This window comes from Prionailurus bengalensis, chromosome A1 (genome assembly GCF_016509475.1).
Source record: "Prionailurus bengalensis isolate Pbe53 chromosome A1, Fcat_Pben_1.1_paternal_pri, whole genome shotgun sequence".
Lineage (NCBI taxonomy): Eukaryota > Metazoa > Chordata > Mammalia > Carnivora > Felidae > Prionailurus > Prionailurus bengalensis.
In genome coordinates, this window is record NC_057343.1 from 190,822,333 (window position 1) to 190,840,306 (window position 17,974).

General features: G+C 41.4%; 1 non-coding gene across 1 annotated transcript; it reads right to left on the reverse strand.

The window, feature by feature from the left end:
• Nucleotides 1-14,811: 14,811 nt before the first annotated feature.
• LOC122496511 lies at nucleotides 14,812-14,918 on the reverse strand. The gene has a single exon (XR_006300839.1). It is a non-coding gene; the product is annotated as a U6 spliceosomal RNA (small nuclear RNA).
• Nucleotides 14,919-17,974: the final 3,056 nt, after the last annotated feature.

Sequence of the window (17,974 nt, forward strand, 5' to 3'; positions counted from 1 at the left end):
TACTGCTTCCCATGAACATTTATAATCATCCAGGAAGTGATTAGGAAGCTAAATTATGGGGTCAGATGGACTTGGACTCATGGCCTTGCCCAAATCACTTCACTTCCCTCATTCATCAGTTTATATACCAATGCAATGGGGACAACAATGGTACCTTTGCCATAGGGTTCTTGGGAGGATAAAATGAGATCACTCATGTAAAACATCACACAAAGCCCAGCACTAAGGAAGCACTCAATACCCTGTCACCATGGCAATAAAGGTGTTGAGAAAGGGGAGAGGGACACTGACCAAGAAGGGAAAGAGGAAGATATGGCTCTCCATGACCTGATCCAATAGCCTTTAGAGAGCGGATGCAGGAGTCCAGAACTCAACTCCCTCCCAGACTGAGGGACATAAACTGCAAACCCTGCAAACCTTTCAACACCAAAACCTCCTCTCCACTCCAGCCCTTCCTGGGCCAATTGTAGCAACTTCTTCCCAGGCCCCCACCAAACGATTCAAGTGGATTAAAATATGTATGTATATATTTATGAGGACAAGAAAGAGGAAAAGCGTAACTTCTAGTCACAGCCTAAATTTCCTGCCTCCAAAGCCCAGCTGGATAGCACGAGTTCTAACAGAAAACAGCCGCACAATTAGCTGGAGTTCTGTAGCTGTCTGCAGCAGACTGCTTACGCCGATGTCTCGATAGGTGGTCTCCCAGTTCATCAGTTCATAAATAAGTAATTTGAAATGTGTTCCTGAGGGAAATTTTCCTCCTGCTCTCCCCAACAGACTGTACTCATCAGTTTTCCCATTCTCCAGGTAGCTGCCGTCCTCATTTATAATGGCCAGAGGAACTACGCTGTTCTAATTCCTGCTTCATTACATTGTCTAATGCGAGTTTTCACCAGCCTCACAACTCCACATTTCTTTATATTGATAAGAAAAAAAAAAACTTCGCATATATTATTTATTGGCACTTTGGAGGTAGCTTTGCTACAGGTTTAAGTGGAATATTTTTTACATACAAAGCAAGATGGCCAAGTTGAGCTCTGGACAGAGGTTTGGAAATGTTGTGGATAAGCTCTCGAGTGGCACATACGTGTTCGCTGGGCAGGCATGCACCCCCAGTGCACAAACGAGGCATACCGCACACCCTACACAAACTGCACAGTCCACACACAGGCCAACCATCACCCCCTATTTTACTTCCTTTCCCTTGATTCCTACCCTTGCTGCACATGTAGACTGGCAGATATTTTGTACACATCTCAATGCATTGTTCCAACCCTATATTTTTCCACTCGAGAAAATGCACAACCAGATCAAAAGCACCTGGTAACTTAGGAAAACCAGAGTCCCCCACTGGTGAAGCTAATGGAGTCACTAATTTGCCTGGCCAATAAAACCAATGATTTCTATACTAAAAGCCTTTGAGTGAAGCCTCCAGGGCTTGCTCCAGGGGTAATGGAGGGGGCTAGTTTCCTCTTAGCCAATAACCTAATTATTTTTTTAAAGCACTAACTGTACCTTTCATTATAATAATGCATATAATTGATTTTACTGATTATGTCTTTTATGGCATCTATTAGTCACTGGGAACTATATTTACTTCTTTTTGTTGTTTTTATGATTGTTTAGCTTTGGGGTCTCATAATAGGTAATTAATAAAATATGTTAATCTGAGAGTAATTTACCTAATGAGATCTCCAGGAATGCTTTTCTCTCCTGATAAAGGAATTCCTCAGAAGGCTTTTATGGAAGAAAGCTTTCCTGTGAAACCTTGGCACAATCTGGAACCTAAATTCAGATTTATTTTTGTTTTCCTGGAATCTGGACAGCCAGAGAATTTCATCAAAAAATTTTTTTAAATGAATGTCAGGGACTGTCCTGTTTCACAGGAAATTGTCCTCTTCTCCTTCCTGGTGGCAATCATCAACACCCTCTCCCCCAGGACAACCATTCAGGTAGCCATCAGTGAAGTTGGCCCTCCAGCTACTTCGACGGCTCTTTAAGAAAGGGGCTATAGTTTTGAAGGAGAGCTAAATTATTGCAGTCCAAGAAAAGCCAAGCCAAAAGGGTAAGGTAAAGAAACGAAAGAAAATAAAGGGGGTAACAGGGACAACGTTTACACTACAATGTGACTTTTGGCAGAGAAACGCACTATCTGGTAGGAGAGAACAACAAAATCTAGACCAGTTTCTCCAAGGCAGGAACAATTCATCTTTATCTACAAGGGGTGCCAGTGTATTGAGTGGAAATAGCTCATTCTCTGGGATGCTGGTCAGACGTAACTAAGGAGGTCTGCAGCACAGAAGGCTGTTGAAAACAGAGTGTCTGGAAGCAGATGCATCTGACTCACATGCAGTCCTACACCTAGGACTTAGTGGACTTGGTCACATCATTTCTTCCCTCCATATTACCTTTCACTTCCAAATGAAGGAGGATGATGGTACCTAGCCCACTGGATCTGTGAGATTAACGGACACTCGCCTATAATAAAGGAACGCAGAGCTTGGCATTCACCAGGGTTTCTCAACTTCTGTATCCCTGACATTTTTTGCTGGGTGGGGGAATGTCTGTGTTGCACTCTGTTTAGCAGCATCTCTGCTTCTAGCCATAGGAGCCAATAGCACTCCTCCCCTCCCAGTTGTGGCAACTGAAATTGTCTCCAGATATTTCCAAGTATCCTTTGGAAGGGGAAGGTAGACATAGTAGGCAAAACTGCCACCCCTGAGAACCACTGGTCTACACTAAAGACCCAAAAAACACTAGCTCAGTGTTAGGATGATCTCAGAAAAGAGAATCACCTAGCAGGAGAAATGAGAAAGCTGCTTCCAGGGGTGGGGGTGGGGGGTAATACCGTAGGGTGTCCCACAGTGAATTCCGCCAGCTCTTGCTATGATCACTGGGAATAATTCCAGGCTTTAGTTTGAGTATCTCACACTAACATGCAGAAACCTCTTTCCAGAGGTGCCAAAGTCTCCGAAGTACATCGGGAGCAAGTAGGGGTGAAATGACTGCAGGTTATGGATTACAGACCAAGACATGCAGGCGCCATCTTACCTCCAGTTCCTGGAGAGACAAACCAAGCCAAAAACCAAAGGCCACCAATATAAAGTAATGTAGGTCTGTATGTGTCTATATACATAGATACAGATATAGATAGGGGTATATAGACGTGTCATACACATAAGTTTATAATATGTAAGCACAGAAAACTACAGTGAACTCTGCTGATTGACCGAAAATTGTAAGTTCCTCTACCCATAAAAAGCAAATTATGAAAATGTCTAAAGCCTAAAACTGACCTGCCCCATCTTTGACTCCTATGACACACAACTTTCTCTAAAAATTCAGGTCCCAGATGCTTTTAGAACTCAGACTATTTCAAGTTTAGATTGAAATTCATTTAGAGTGGCTCTCTCTTTTACTTGGTGAGAAAAAGTAACCTTCATGCACTGAATACAGGCTGTGTGCAAGACTCTTTTACAAACATTATTTCATTTGGCAAACTAGAGGCTGCCAATTTTAGCAATCGTTTGATAGTCTCACTCTGTAGAAAAAGAAAAGAGAAAACTGCATGTGTATATATACATATTCAACCAAAAGAAAAAAAAAACCAAAAAAGCAAAAACAAAAATAAAACATATGCACTTAATACCATAGAAAACCACATAAACACAAAAATAACAGACAACTGCCCAAATGTGTGTTCATACAACCCTCTCATGCACCCGCTCAAAAATAAGTACCCAATGATGACACGAAGTAATATACTGGATTTCCCAATAAGCAGAAAAAGCATGTACCTCCTGTGAAACAGGAGCACTCAAAATAAAAATTTTAAATAAAATTTGCTACTTGAAAATTACCAGAGTAGGGGCACATGGGTGACTCAGTCAGTTAAGTGTCCAGCTCTTGATTTGGGCTCAGGGCATGATCTCACAGTTCATGAGATCGGGCCCCACATCAGGCTCCACACTGACAGCACAGAGCCTGCTTGGGATTTTTTCTCTCTCTCTCCCTCTCTTTCCCTCTCTCTCTCTCTTTCCCTCTCTCTCTCTCTCTCTCTCTCTGTCCCTCCCTTGCTTGCACACACATACTCTTTCTCTCTCTAAATAAATATATAAACATTTTTTAAAAATTATCAGAGTAGGGGCGCCTGGCTGGCGCAGTCGGTTAAGCGTCCGACTTCAGCCAGGTCACGATCTCGCGGTCCATGAGTTCGAGCCCCGCGTCAGGCTCTGGGCTGATGGCTCAGAGCCTGGAGCCTGTTTCCGATTCTGTGTCTCCCTCTCTCTCTGACCCTCCCCCGTTCATGCTCTGTCTATCTCTGTCCCAAAAATAAATAAACGTCGAAAAAAAAAATTAAAAAAAAAAATTATCAGAGTAGTCATCATGGGAAAAAATATTTATTCTACTTCCTTATACTTCTGTTATAGCTTTGCCTTGTTTTTATTTTCAATCACCTAAATTGGGAATGGAGAGGTAACCACAATTTTTGAGTTATTCAGATCTTTAAAATCTTAATTGAGCCCTGAGACACATGCAAACATTCACATCCAAATTTATAAAACATGGAAACCCATGCCTGTTATCCAGGTGCCTCTTAGCATGACACTTGGGAAGGGCGGAGGGACTCTGTTCTGGCTGCCAGGGGACCTGTATTCTTATCCTTGCTTTCTACTTACTCGTCACTCATACCTCAAATCTCAGTTACTCGATGTGGGGGAGAAAAAAAAAAAACCTAGACGGTGGAATTGACATGACTTTCAACGTTCACTTTAGCTTTGACTGCCTGTGAATCCCACCTCTTGCCCAAGGTCACCCTCAGCTGGTGGCCACAGAGACAGAACTGGAGGTGATTCCACCTCCTAGTTCAAGGCCTTTCACACAAACGCCCCCTTCCTTCTCTCTCCTCCCTCAGTTCCTTATTACTGTGCACTTCCAATCTCTTCTCCTTCTCCTGTGCAGTCAATCCACAGCCCCTCCCTACCCCCTACAGCTCTGCTCAGCAGGTAGTGCAGGAAAAGATAGCAATGGGGAAAGACAGCCAGGCACACTGAAGGGGTTACTTTGCCCGGGGACCCCTTTATCTGAAGTTGTCCTCAAAAGCGAAAATGAGTTGATTTGCATTTTCCCACTGAAGCATGCAGAGTAGCTGAGGAGTGTTTCTCGTTACTAAGTATCGTCTTCTCTGGTTTGCCTGAGGCCTTCTCTGGGGCTGGAACAGCTCTGAAAACACCTGTATGCTGCCCATTTAAATACATGCTTCAGACAAATCTTTTCAGGGTTTCAAAAGGGAAAGACTAATGCTTTCCCTCCCCAGCATACATTATCCTTCCTGTGAATCCTGAAGGCAGAAATTAACCCTTTCCTGACTGGTTCCTTCCTTGTCTGTCCATGCAATGCCTGCATTCACGTTCATGGCTAGAGTTAACAGCTTTCTCCTTTACTAATTCATTCATTCAGTTGGTCAGTCAGTCAGTCAGTCAGCAAGTATTCACTGAGAATCTGCTGTGTACCAAAGCACCATGTTGACTGCACTTAACCTACAGAAACAACTTTGCTAAGGGTCTTGCTCTGAAATTGCTCACAGTCTAGCCAAGGCAGTAACATGCCTGGATGTACCCAAATATACCCAGATATCACCTGGGGGCCTCATCCACCTCTGAAATTGGTTCAGACAATATCATGGCTTGTTGGAATCCATAGCTGGCCCTATGAGCTCTGCAAACCCCCGGCCTTCTTTCTCTGCTGTGCATTTAAGCCTCTTGCTGTGATTGGGCACCAGCATCTAATGACTTTGGTAATTCTGTGGAAGAACTGAAATGAGTGGAGAGGAGTGGCATCAAGCACCACATGGTCTTCTGCCATCTTGGTGGCTCTTTACCTCATTCTCCGCTGGCTCCCAAAGTCTGGGCTCTCCAGGAGATGGCCTGCCTCACCGTGCACATTCCCCTGAAGTGTAAGCCCACCCTGCTCTTCTCATGGCTAGCACATCTCACAGACCAGTCTTCCTTCCCTGGTATCCTGGGAATTGGGGGAATAAAGTTTCCTCCATCATTTTATTCAAATAAACATAATACAAGCAGGAAAGCGATGGAAGCCATAAGAGTACACTTGGCCCCAGGCAGGCAATTAATAAATATATTGAATGAACATACTTGTTGAAGGAGAGGGTTGGAAAAGGACTGTGGATGTTAAGGGGAGGGGGAAAAATGGCTATCATAAAGGATTCAAAGAAGGAAGACTTTTCTGCAAAAGCACATAGTGGCACATGAGCAGGCAATATTTCAGGTTACATAATCCTTTCTGACCCTCATCTATATATGTTTCTTCTCCTCTTTTCTTCATTTGGGCATCTATGGAGCTCTTCATGAAATACTAGCAGACAAAAGGATCTTGGAGGTCTGAACACAGGACTCAGGAATCAAAAAATCCTAACGGGTCCAAGCAAGAAGAAATTGTGGAGCTCATCTATCCCAATTCATTTGGTTCATAAAGGAGTAGGCAGACTTTCCAAGGTCATGTCGCATGTTAATGGATCATAATGCACTCAACCCTCTCTCTTCTGTAGCAGAGACATCCAGACAGACCTCTGATGTGTTTTATTTGGCTGGTACAGTGTTTTCCCCAAATCTTAATTTGAAGAGTGATCAGCATTTTAAAACGATGAAACTTCACAAAATAATCCAGGAAAGAAATCAATCATCTGCCAACCCTGGGCTCACACTCCAGCAATGGTTGGAGTTGGGTGGCATGGTCTCCTGTTTGCACAGTCCCCTTCACTCTCAGTTGCCTAACATTCAGCTGGCCCCACTCATCTCCATCACAGCTGGCCCTATGTCTTTACACTGAGAAGCCCTACTTTTCAGCAGGCTTCTTGCCCTGGCCAAAAGAAAACCATTTAGCATGTTCAGTCTCAAGCAGCACTGTAAGTGATGTGATTCTAGAGGAACTGTTAAATTCAGTAATTTCTCTCACCTTACCCCTAACCAAAACCTGATAATAATAATAATGATAATAATAATAACAATAAATTGCAGGCAAACAAGCACACAAAAAAGCCTTTCTCATTTTCTGGTACTGCCTGAAATCCCACTGTAGCTTGGGTTAAGTATTGTGGTTCTCTAACATCTTGGATTTGGAATAACAGTGATGAGGAAGGAAGTGGTTCCTAGCACACACGTTCATCTACTTTAATATTTTGCCTGAGGGCAATTCTTTACTAAGAATTCTCAGACCTTCTATGTGTACATACACACAATATACAGTACAATACACAATTCCTTCTCTCATTTTCCCTCTCTCTCAAAATCAGCCACATGCCCAACATTGTTGAAATCTGACCCAATCAACAAAAATGAAATTTTCCCCTTAAAAAAGAAAAAAAAAAATACAATAATTTTCATAAAATTAAAACACAGAGCAAATATACCTCTTTGAAGAGGAAAATGTGATGGTTTCCTCTGGAGGGTCAGAGAGAGCATGAACCAAAGGAATAGACTTCAAGAGCACAGGATAGCACATTTTGATTATGTAAGTGTGTGGACTTTGAGAGGCAGAAAGTATAGGAACACAAGGCAGAAAGAAAGAGAGAAAAACTGTCATTTTAGCAGTGGTTACTTTATTGCAATTTCAAGTTAACAGTCGGGTAAGTACCAAAATGCTATGTCCAGAATTTCAACACGTCTTCTTCCTTTTTCTCATTCCCATTGTGAGTTCCAGGAAATGGAGAGAAAATATAATGAAGCATATTTCTTTTTAAGTGGCATGTAGCTGGCCCCTATGTGGATCCTGTTTTCTGGCATCATTTTAATTAGGAAAGGCGAGAAAGTTCCCAGTGTTCCCCCCACCATCCTTCCCTGTGTCTAAGTGAGGGTTTCACAGAGAACTGGCAACCAACACAATTTTGACAGAGTGAACTTCTTTCTCTCATAAGCATCCCTCCAATCCCTAGATAATAACCCTCATTCCTCCCACATTAACTAACACACACAACTTTCTTCCTCCCACCCTCCCCCAGCCCACACTTCTCTCCAAAACGTATAACATAATTGTGAAGGCTAATTATCAAATAATGCTTAAGCCTTTGGGAGCAAGATAGAGGGTTCTAGAAATGTTTTAAAAAGTCCCCAGGCTGCAATAGAAACGTGATTAACTGAAACAAAAATGCCTGGTGAAAAGTTTCAAAACTAAAATCAGTTTAAAAAATTCTTTTATATGTACATGTATTATACACACATATATACGTAATAATGTGAGATGTAATATATATTGCATCATACATAGTATGTGTGTATATATGTTTCTATGTGTGCATATAGATATATGGTATCAGTTTTTTAATAGGTCACAGAGACTCTCTGACACTCTAGGGCAAGTCCTTAAAGAGAGAAATAATTTGAAGTTGATCCATCTTTTTCTAGATACTGGGATATCCACCCAGTGGGTAGATTTCTGCCCACTCCCTCCGCCCCCTGAAAGAGGTCCTCTCAGCTGACTCTGGAGGGAGGGAGGAGAAGTCTGCCTCTAGTAAGAGGAAAAGAGAGAGCAATTCTGGGCAATATAATTCTCTTCCTGACCCCAACATGAGCAGATAGAGGCTGACAGATGTAGCCTTTATCATGGAATAAAACAGGCTCACAGCAGTGTGCCACACACATGAATGTCACATTTTATGAATTGCCGTATTGCTGCACTACACACTGCAGTAAAAGCAGAGGTGGGTAGACCAGGAGGTTGACAGACAACAACTGGGCCTCCTGCCTCCCATGCCCCCTCCACTCCAGGCACAGGTATTCGTCTTCTGTCTATATCCTCAGAGAGGAAGAAACAGACGGTGGATGCAACGGTGCGGGGGCCAAGTCCTCAGCTGTGCGCAAAGAAGTTAAAAATAGTACCCCAGATGGTCCAGTTTCAACTGTCCTGGGACCCTGAGCAGTTACAGAGCAGAAGGGGCTGGGGGGAGAAGAGTAGGAAGGATTCAGAGAAGTGTGCATAATAACTATGCATGGCCTATCATGCAAAGAACTGCAGGACAGAAAAAAAGCTCCTCCCTCTCCTTTAGTAGAAGTCAAGCCTAGAATGCTGATTCTGTGCATGACAAGTCCTGTGACAGGCAGGAGATCCCATCCATGAACTCTGGGTCAGGAAAACAAGGAAGGTCCATTCTGAGACTCAATCCACAGATGAGCATTCCATGACAATCAGCTCTTGACTCAACACTGTAGAGTAGATGGTATCCATGATCTCCTGGGACTCGCTTTCTAATTGAAGAACAAGTATGACTTGCCATCTTTACCTCATGCCCCACTGAGACTTCCTGCCTCATTCATGGGACTCAGGCATGATTGGGGATTCTGAACAAGAGAAAATCAGAATCTATTGGAGATCCTCTCCCCACCAATTATTGGGTTAGGCCTGAGTCAGTTGTAGTTGAGGCTAATGACACCTCTTAATTTGCCCTCTTTCCTATGGTGGGATGTCATGCCATCCGAATTAGATACGGTTCCTACTATGGTGTAATGTGGTATTCCAGAGTCCTTACAGCCATGGAAGAATTATGGCACATGTTCCCAGACCAATTTTTCTTTTGTTGCAGAAAATTATGCTAGGGAGATTATTCTTATTAGGAAGCAAGCATACGTGTAGAGTACCCTGCAAAACTCAAATATTTTTAAAGTAAAATGTAAGTCTTCAAAGAAATTGCAGGCTTCCAGGAGACTATTTTGAGCTTCAACCTTATCACCAACCTGGAAATGAGTGTACTTCCCTCTGTTATTAGGGATTCTCTGGTGCAAAACTGTTACGCATATGGTATGCTAAATAGTGGCCGCCCAAAGATATCCATGTCCTAATCCCCATAACCTATGAATTTTACCTTACATGACCATAGGGACTTTGATTAGGTGAAGGATTTTGAAATAGGGAGAATATTGTGAATTATCTAGGTGGACCCTATATGTAATCACAAGTGTCCTTATAAGAAGAATGCAAAGATGTGGCTGCAGAGAGAAAGTGAAGTGATGAGGTAGAGATTGGAGTGATACACTTTGATGATGGAAAGAAAGGGCCACAAGCCAAGAAATACTGATGGCTACCTGAAGCTGAAAAGGGCAGGGAAGCAAATTCTGCCCCCAGTCTCAGAAGGGTTCCTTCTGAGGAAGGAACACTTGATTTTAACCCACCTCGATTTTAATCCATTTTGGACTCTGCCCTCCAGAACTGTATAAGAATAAATCTGTATTGTTTAAGTCACTAAATTTGTAATTCAGAAACAAAAGTCCAGGTCATGTGGACCAGCAACTTCACACTATTATAATGAGTGGTTTTTCTGTGAACCACACAGAACACAGGATGTTGGAGGACAATTATTTTATTCCTTCTCCATTAGAAAATATTCTATTAAGCCATAAGTCATGTTTTGCTCAGACTGGCTTCCATGCATTTGTTCATATCAAGAATAGCCTCGAGAGCCATTCTCATCATTGCTATTTTGGGTTCTATGGTGAAACAGATAAGTGAAATCTTCTTAAATTTATATGCTTGATGAAAGTGAGGTTTTCTGTGCCCCATGGGCATTAGTATTTAGAAAAAGCAAAGATTTCTAATCTCATAAAGATAGGAGGTACCAATCTCAGATTTTTAGACTGCATGGTCTGAGTGAAAACAAAAGTCTCAGGACACCAAACTGTCTTTTCTACTGGCCTACTATTCTACTGGAAATGTATACTATCCATTGGGGATTACAGCTCAGTTTTTCCAGTGTCCCCTCTCCCGCCCCCGCAGTAGGAAGAAAATAATATAAAAGACCATGGTCAGTCATTATCCCCAAATCACAAATCAGTTAGGAATAGGTGCACATTTGCCCAGACCTCTTATGAATTATGGTAAAATCCAAACAATAGGAGTTTACATTAAAAAGAGTCAACAGGAAGATAGGCAAAGAGGATCCAATATACAACTACTAGGAAACCCTAAAGAAGAAAGCAAAGGAACAGAAGAATCCCAAGAAAAAGAGAACAAAGAAAATACCAAAAACTGTAATTCAATAAAGTTTTCCTAATATAATAAAGTGATTTGAACTATATGTTGAAAAAACATACCCTGTACCTGAGAATATTGACCCAGAATGACCAAAACCAGGACATATTCCAGGAAAAAAAAAAAACTGTATTTAAAAGAAAAGGGGAAAAAATAGATATTTAAGCAAAAGGAGCATATAACTTACAAGGGAAATCAAATTAATTTATCCTCAGATTTTTTTTTGACAGCAAAGCTTTTTGCTAGAAGAAATTAGAGTAATGTATTTAAAATATTCAAGGAGAGAAAATGTGAACTAAGGATTTTTTATCCAGGAAATCACAAGCTGCTAATAACATGTAAAGACTCAGAGAATATTATTCCCATGAGCCCTTCCTAAGGAGTCTTCTAAAGAACAAGTTTCAGTCAGGTACTGCTGGTGAATATCAGATATATAGTTACTTGTAGATAAAAAACTAAATGAGGGTTGAAAGGTAGACAGTCTAGTATATGATTCAACTGCAAATATACTACAACTATAAAAATTGGGGATATGATTAGCATATGCAAAAAACATTTTATCTGCTTTCACTAAAAATAATGTCAGTAATAGTACAAATATTATTATTCTGAGGATGTTGTATATATAAAGTAGAAAAAAGCAAATGCTAATTATGGGACATTCTAATTCTACCATCTCCCACGCCTCAAAGGATTTTTTAGTTAAAGGAACTATGTAGATAATATAAGATGTTAAATAAACAATGTAGATATGAATCTGAATTAGACATATCAGTATAAACTCATGGGGTATTTGTCTATTCCAGCTCTTTTCACTAAAAGGGTTTAAAAACAAAGTCAACCCAACAGCAGTGCTCATCTCCAGCATTCAGATTTGATCTTCAAATGACATAGCCCATTGAACTAAACCAGGATTTCTTGGAGAAATGGCTAATTCCAGGTCTAAGGCAGGAAATGTTTATGATGAGTTTGGAACATCCTGACATGCAGTTAGAAGGAAGCTATCAAAAACTACTAGGGTCATGTCAGAAGATCTCAGGAAGCACCTTGAAGAGTTTTCCACTGGCCAAAGATTTGAGCTTTATAATAGATTGAAACTAATCAAATATAAATATATATAAATCCAAGAGATTATGACATATATCTTAAAAATAATAACTGGTCACCTTCTGAAGAAACAATGATCCAACTGTCATCTTGAAAACTGGGTAAATAAAAGGAAATAATCAAACCTCATCCTAGCTATCCTATATGAATTATAGTACTATGTTACAAAATAGTAGATGAGGGAAAGTGTCTCTTTATAAAAGTATGCCGGGTGATAATTAAAAGGACATATAAAATTAAAATATTACTATTTTTCAACTCCCAATGAATTAATGGATGTAGACATTGAAGATCTGCTAGGACTAACATTAAAGAACAGCGTAAACCAGACACAAAACATAATACTACCTTAACCTTGTTAAAGGCATCAGACCTGTGTCAGGACAAGCCTCTAGATTCAGCTCCCAATTTGCAGGAAATAGAGAAGACAGAGGAACACATTGAACTGTACCATGAGTGAGCAGTCAGCAAATCTGACTGTAGGAAACTTGACAGGCTAAATGACCCAAATTTGTTACCAGATAAACTATAAGGAAAAGAAAGATGTGGAAGGAGGAAACCATAAATTAAAAGAGACCTAAAAAACATATCAAGTTTTAAAAAATGGGAAAAAATAAACTATAGGGTTTAGGGATGCTCAGTTGAGTGATAAAACCATAAATAAATGCAAATAAGTAATTATTATAAAAGTCACAATAGTGATAACTTCTGGAGATAGGAAGGGATTGTGTTGGGATGAGGCATGTGAAGGGGTTATAATAGGGGTGGCTGGCAATTCTATTTCTTGATTTTGGTGGTAGTTATAACAGTGTTCACTGTATAATAATTTCACTAAGCCACACATTGGTTTGGTTTGGGTTTCTGTGTCTGTGTTTAATTTTACAATAAAAATATTTTTTTAAAAAAAGAATTAACTGTAGTGGTTATTTGTATTCCTTCTCTCTGGGTTAAATATTTGGTCATGATGAATTAAGAAGCTCTCCCCAAAGCAAGGGCTCCTTTGATTTCTGAAGGAACTAGGACATAATAACTAGTGTCCAGCTATGATCATTGAATTAAGCACTTAGGAGGGCTCATTAAGCTCTTGTTGCATGAAATCAGTGAATCAGTGAGTCAACAGACAATGCAAACACTCCATATTCAAAGTCATTCCGCAGACTTCTACTAGATAGCTCTCCCTGGCTAGAAAAATCTTCAGGAGCTCTTTATTACCTGTAGGAAATGCTTATGCTTCCCAGCTTCACATTCCAGCCTCTTTTCCAGAAACCAGTCTCAACCAACCTTTCCAATCTTAGCACAGCTAGTTTTGCAAATGCTATACTCCAGTCAAACAGGTCTACTTTTAGAATTCTGTCTCCTATCTTTCTCATTTCCCCTGCCCCCATCCCTTCCCTGGTACCTTCCCCCTTTCTTTCTACTGACAGAAACTCTACTCATCCTTTAAGGTCTGGCTCTATTCCCATATCTTCTCTAAAGACAGTCCTGATTACTCTTTCCCTGTTGTGCTTCCTCTTTCTTCTGAACCTCAACAATGTCTATTCTCACTTTTGGATACTTAGCCCTTACTTGCACTAGTATTATTGTGAGAGAATTTTTTATCTTTTTAATTTGTTTTGGGCCTGCAAATACACTCGATATTTTCTGAAACTATGTGTGACATTTTTAAAAAATGATTACACAAAGCCTATCACCACATTTTGTGCATCTCCAATCAGCATATGTCAATTAACTGTTAAAGTGGGTGGGCGGATGAATGGGTGGATAGGCAAAAGAACAGATCAAGTTATCACATATTTGAGAGCATTCAGTGGGTACGGGCAGACACATAAGTTTATATACTCAATAGGGGTAGAATTACAGGGGTCTATTTGACTGCAAGGGGTCTCTGGTGAACTACAGGCAGTTACAGATGTTGGGTACCTGGAGGCTGAGATGCTGAAATGTAAGAAGAGAACACTGAAAATATATGGAAGAAACTAATAATAAACTTTTTTTTCACTCACAGCTTTGTCCACATCTAGACCTATCTGTGGCAGTTCATGCACTTAAATACTGAAACTTGAAGCAAAAATTTTAAGAGTCCCACTCTATATACTTTACAAAATCACTTATGGGAAGTTTGGGGGTGAACAGGACTATAATTGAGTTTGATGAGAGTTCCCTGTGACCTAAAATCCAGGTATGAATGGTTACGTGAAAAATTAGAGGCCCAATCCTTCAGTTATGAGGATGACTTCTGCATAAAGAAGAAAAGTAAGGTCCCTGAAATGTGTCAGCTGTCCCAGAGAGCTCTGAGCTGAAAGAAATCCTTGTCCTAGTCAGAACACTAGGTCAGCCGAGTAGCATAGTACCTGGAGCCTGATCTTTCTGGTTTGCTTCCTCCAGCTAACCACAGACCTGCCCTCCTTTTGAAGCAATGGCTCCAGGGAGAAATCTGCAGACAGACTGGAAGGGATAAATGAATTGGAGTCTGTGAGCTAAGATGTAAGCAAATATAAATAAACAGAATTAGAGGTGGAAAGAATGGAAATCCCAGAGCCAACAAACTTCTTTTCCCTCGTGCTTTGGCATTTTCCCTTCAAGAAAGCCAGGAAAGAAGAGAAAGTTTCTACCATGGATTGGAGGCCTCCTGTGTAATGAGAACTATCCTAGCTGCTTTCAAACATGTAATTTTATTTAATCCTCCCCCTCAACTTATGTGTCATGCTTGTGCAGGGCCCATGCTAATCTCTGTATCATTCCAACTTTAGTATATGTGCTGCCAAAGCAAGCACCACCTCAACTTGCAAGGAAAGAGTCACCTTCCATGTTTTACTGAAGATGCAAACCCAGATTTAAAGAGATTGAGAGACTTGGCCAAGGCCACACACTTAGAAAGTATAAAAACCAGGATTGAAACTAATGTTTATTTTCCTCCAGAGCCCTGCCCACTACACCTCTAGTGGAAACAGAATTATAGCCTGTTTTAACTGAAAGATGACCTCACCATCATCCCCATTTCACAAATGAAGAAACCAAGGCCAGAAAGGACGAGCAACTTGCCCAGTTCACATGGTCAACTTGTAAGAGGTTCTCAGCTGTAGCCCACACCTTTTGATTTCCAAATAGGAGCTCTCATTATTTGTATCCTTCGAGGTCCTACAAGAATGGCACACTCAAATGGGAGCATTAGTGGGGAGCTTAATGAAGGGACTGTTATGCAAGGGCACATTTAAGGGAAGCCAAATAAGGATGGTGAAGAAATCCAAGTGTAGGAGCTATAAAGGGGGCTATGAACACCCCTGTGCCTGAAGGGACAAGGCCAGGGCCCTTAACTCACTCTGAACTCTGGTAAAGAAAGGCACTGCCAGCCTGCAGGCTGGCAGGGAGGGAATCTAAGCCATAGTACTCTGCTCTCCCTCTTTCTCTAGTCTACTTGTGTCCTAGTGGTGCCTCCCATAAGCTGTACTGGCATTCTACCAAATGCCAGAAGGTGAGGGGTTTCCAAGGCAGCTTCCAGGGCTCAGAGCAGGATAGGAAAGGAAGAAGATTGGACTGGGAGAGGCAAATTAAGACTTCTGAGTGCACTACTACACAGGGATGCTTCTCTGAACCTCAGTCTTTGGGAAGAGTCCTGCCTCCACAGGTCAAAGACAGCAAAAAAACAATAATAAGTCTCTCATGCCAGTCAATGTGGAGCCACGAAGGCATGGCACAGGGAAATAAAGTGCAGCTCACAGCACAGAGCTGAATTTCTCACTACCCACTGCATGAGTGTTATCCTAGTCTGGCCAACTTGTGTATGATAAAAGGGGGCAGACAGAAACTCTGTTCCAATCACCTCAGGATCAAAGGCATTGTGTTGGGACTTTTCTGCTTTGGTACAAAGATCACTACTGGCGTTCAAGCAGAGAGTTGCTGGTGTTTCAGATGAGTTTTTGTGGGTCTTTGAGAATTAAAAACAGAAGGGGGAGGAAGGGAATGCATGTGTGCAGGAGCATGTTTGCTATTTACGAGTTCTTAGAAATCAATGCCACTTTTCAAATAAAGACAATCCCTAAGTGAAGGCGGCTTGGCCATCCTGCTAAGGCACGTCCCTCCTATCTATGCCCTGAGCACAGGCATCCTTGCTTTGGTCCTAAATCTCTCCCCCAGGGCTGAGATGCCCCAGTAGGCTTCTCCAGCCCACCCTAGCCTTCCACCCCAGCCTTCCATCCCTGCCTGAAGTTTCCACTTGAGCTTCCACTGAGCCCCCATCGTCTCCCTGATTTGGTCATATTTCCTACTTAGTTTAAATCAACAGTCTGATTTTATCAACAATAATGCTTTATGGAGGTTTATTTCTTCAAACAGACTGTGCTCCTCTTTGCTATAAAGTTAATTTTATGTTCTTTGTTCACTTTCCTAATCTGCAAATTACATCCTCCTGTTCCCTGATTGCTTACTATTGGAAAAACAGCCCCTCTTTGCTTCCAGTTTGAATATTCTCTGCCTTATCTTGATGACCCTAATCTTTCTCCCCAGACCAGCCTCTCAAGGAAGCCATGAGTAACAGGCAGGGTGCAGCCTGTTCACCAGCACAGACCTTGTGTGGCTGAGTGGGCCAGGGCTGCATACCTCCCTCCTCTGCTGGCCTTTTTTTCTTCCCCAATCGTTTTCTTCTCAAAGTGTGGGAAGAGGGTCAGTTGCAGCAGGAAGGATTAGAAATTCTGGGAGCCACTCCATGCTCTCAGAAAGTCCTAGTGGGAAGACGGAGAACTTCCGACACCCAGAGAAACAAGGACAAACGCTTCGGAGGCTGACGCTCCGCTGATACCACATGAAAAATGACCTGACTCTTTTGTGGAAGTGCCTGGAGGGGGAGGGGCTACAAAAGGAAGAGAGATCACTGGGAATGGTGAAGGGAAAAATAGAATCAGTTCTTACATGATCAGGATTTTTAAAGAGGATGGGGAAGAAATTACCCTGCTATCAGAAACGTCAAAGAGAATTAAGCATGTTCTGCATAGAGGGAAGGAAGGAGGGAGAAACTGGCAAAAAATTAAAAAGACAGAGCTGGAAGGGACCTTAGCAACCCCCATGCTTTATGGAGGAGAACACCAGGTTCCCTCAACCAGACCCTGAGTTCCAATAATAGCAACAGAGTCATAGCATTGATGATAATAATGATAAGTGATATTTGTTTACTGTTATTTACCAAACCAATCCACCATCTTACTGTTGCTTACCATATGCCATGTTCATTTCCATCTCCAGGTCTCTATCTTCTCAAAACTCTAAAAGCTAGTATTTCTTGTGTGTTGTGCACTGGACGCTGTTTAAATGCTTTACATGTCTTATTGCATTTAATCTTCCAAAAACAATTCCAGGCGGTAAGTAGAGTTATCATCTCCATTCCACAAGTAGGGAAACTGAGACACACAGAGGTTGATAACCTGGTGATGGTCACAGGTAGGAAGAAAGAGCCAGGATTCAACCAGGTCTGCCTGTCTTATGAACCCACATTCAAAAAATATTTAGGGAATCACTATGTGACTCTTGAATTGGTATATTATTCACACAAACCTCATTCCTGCTTTAGTCTCAATGCTCTAGTTTTCTGGGGACATTGCTGTCTGTCTAAACCCCTCTAGGCTTCCCAATTTGGGGGCAGAGTCTTCTTTTGATACCCTAGGCCAGACCAGGCCAAAGGTGGAGTAACTCTATAAAGGGCCAGATAGTAAATATTTTAGGCTTTGCAGACCACATATGGTCTCTGTCACCATATTCTTTGTCTCTTTGTGTTCTTTGTTTTCATTTTTGTTTTTTACAATCTTTCAAAAACATAAAAAGTCATTCTTAGCTTGAGAGC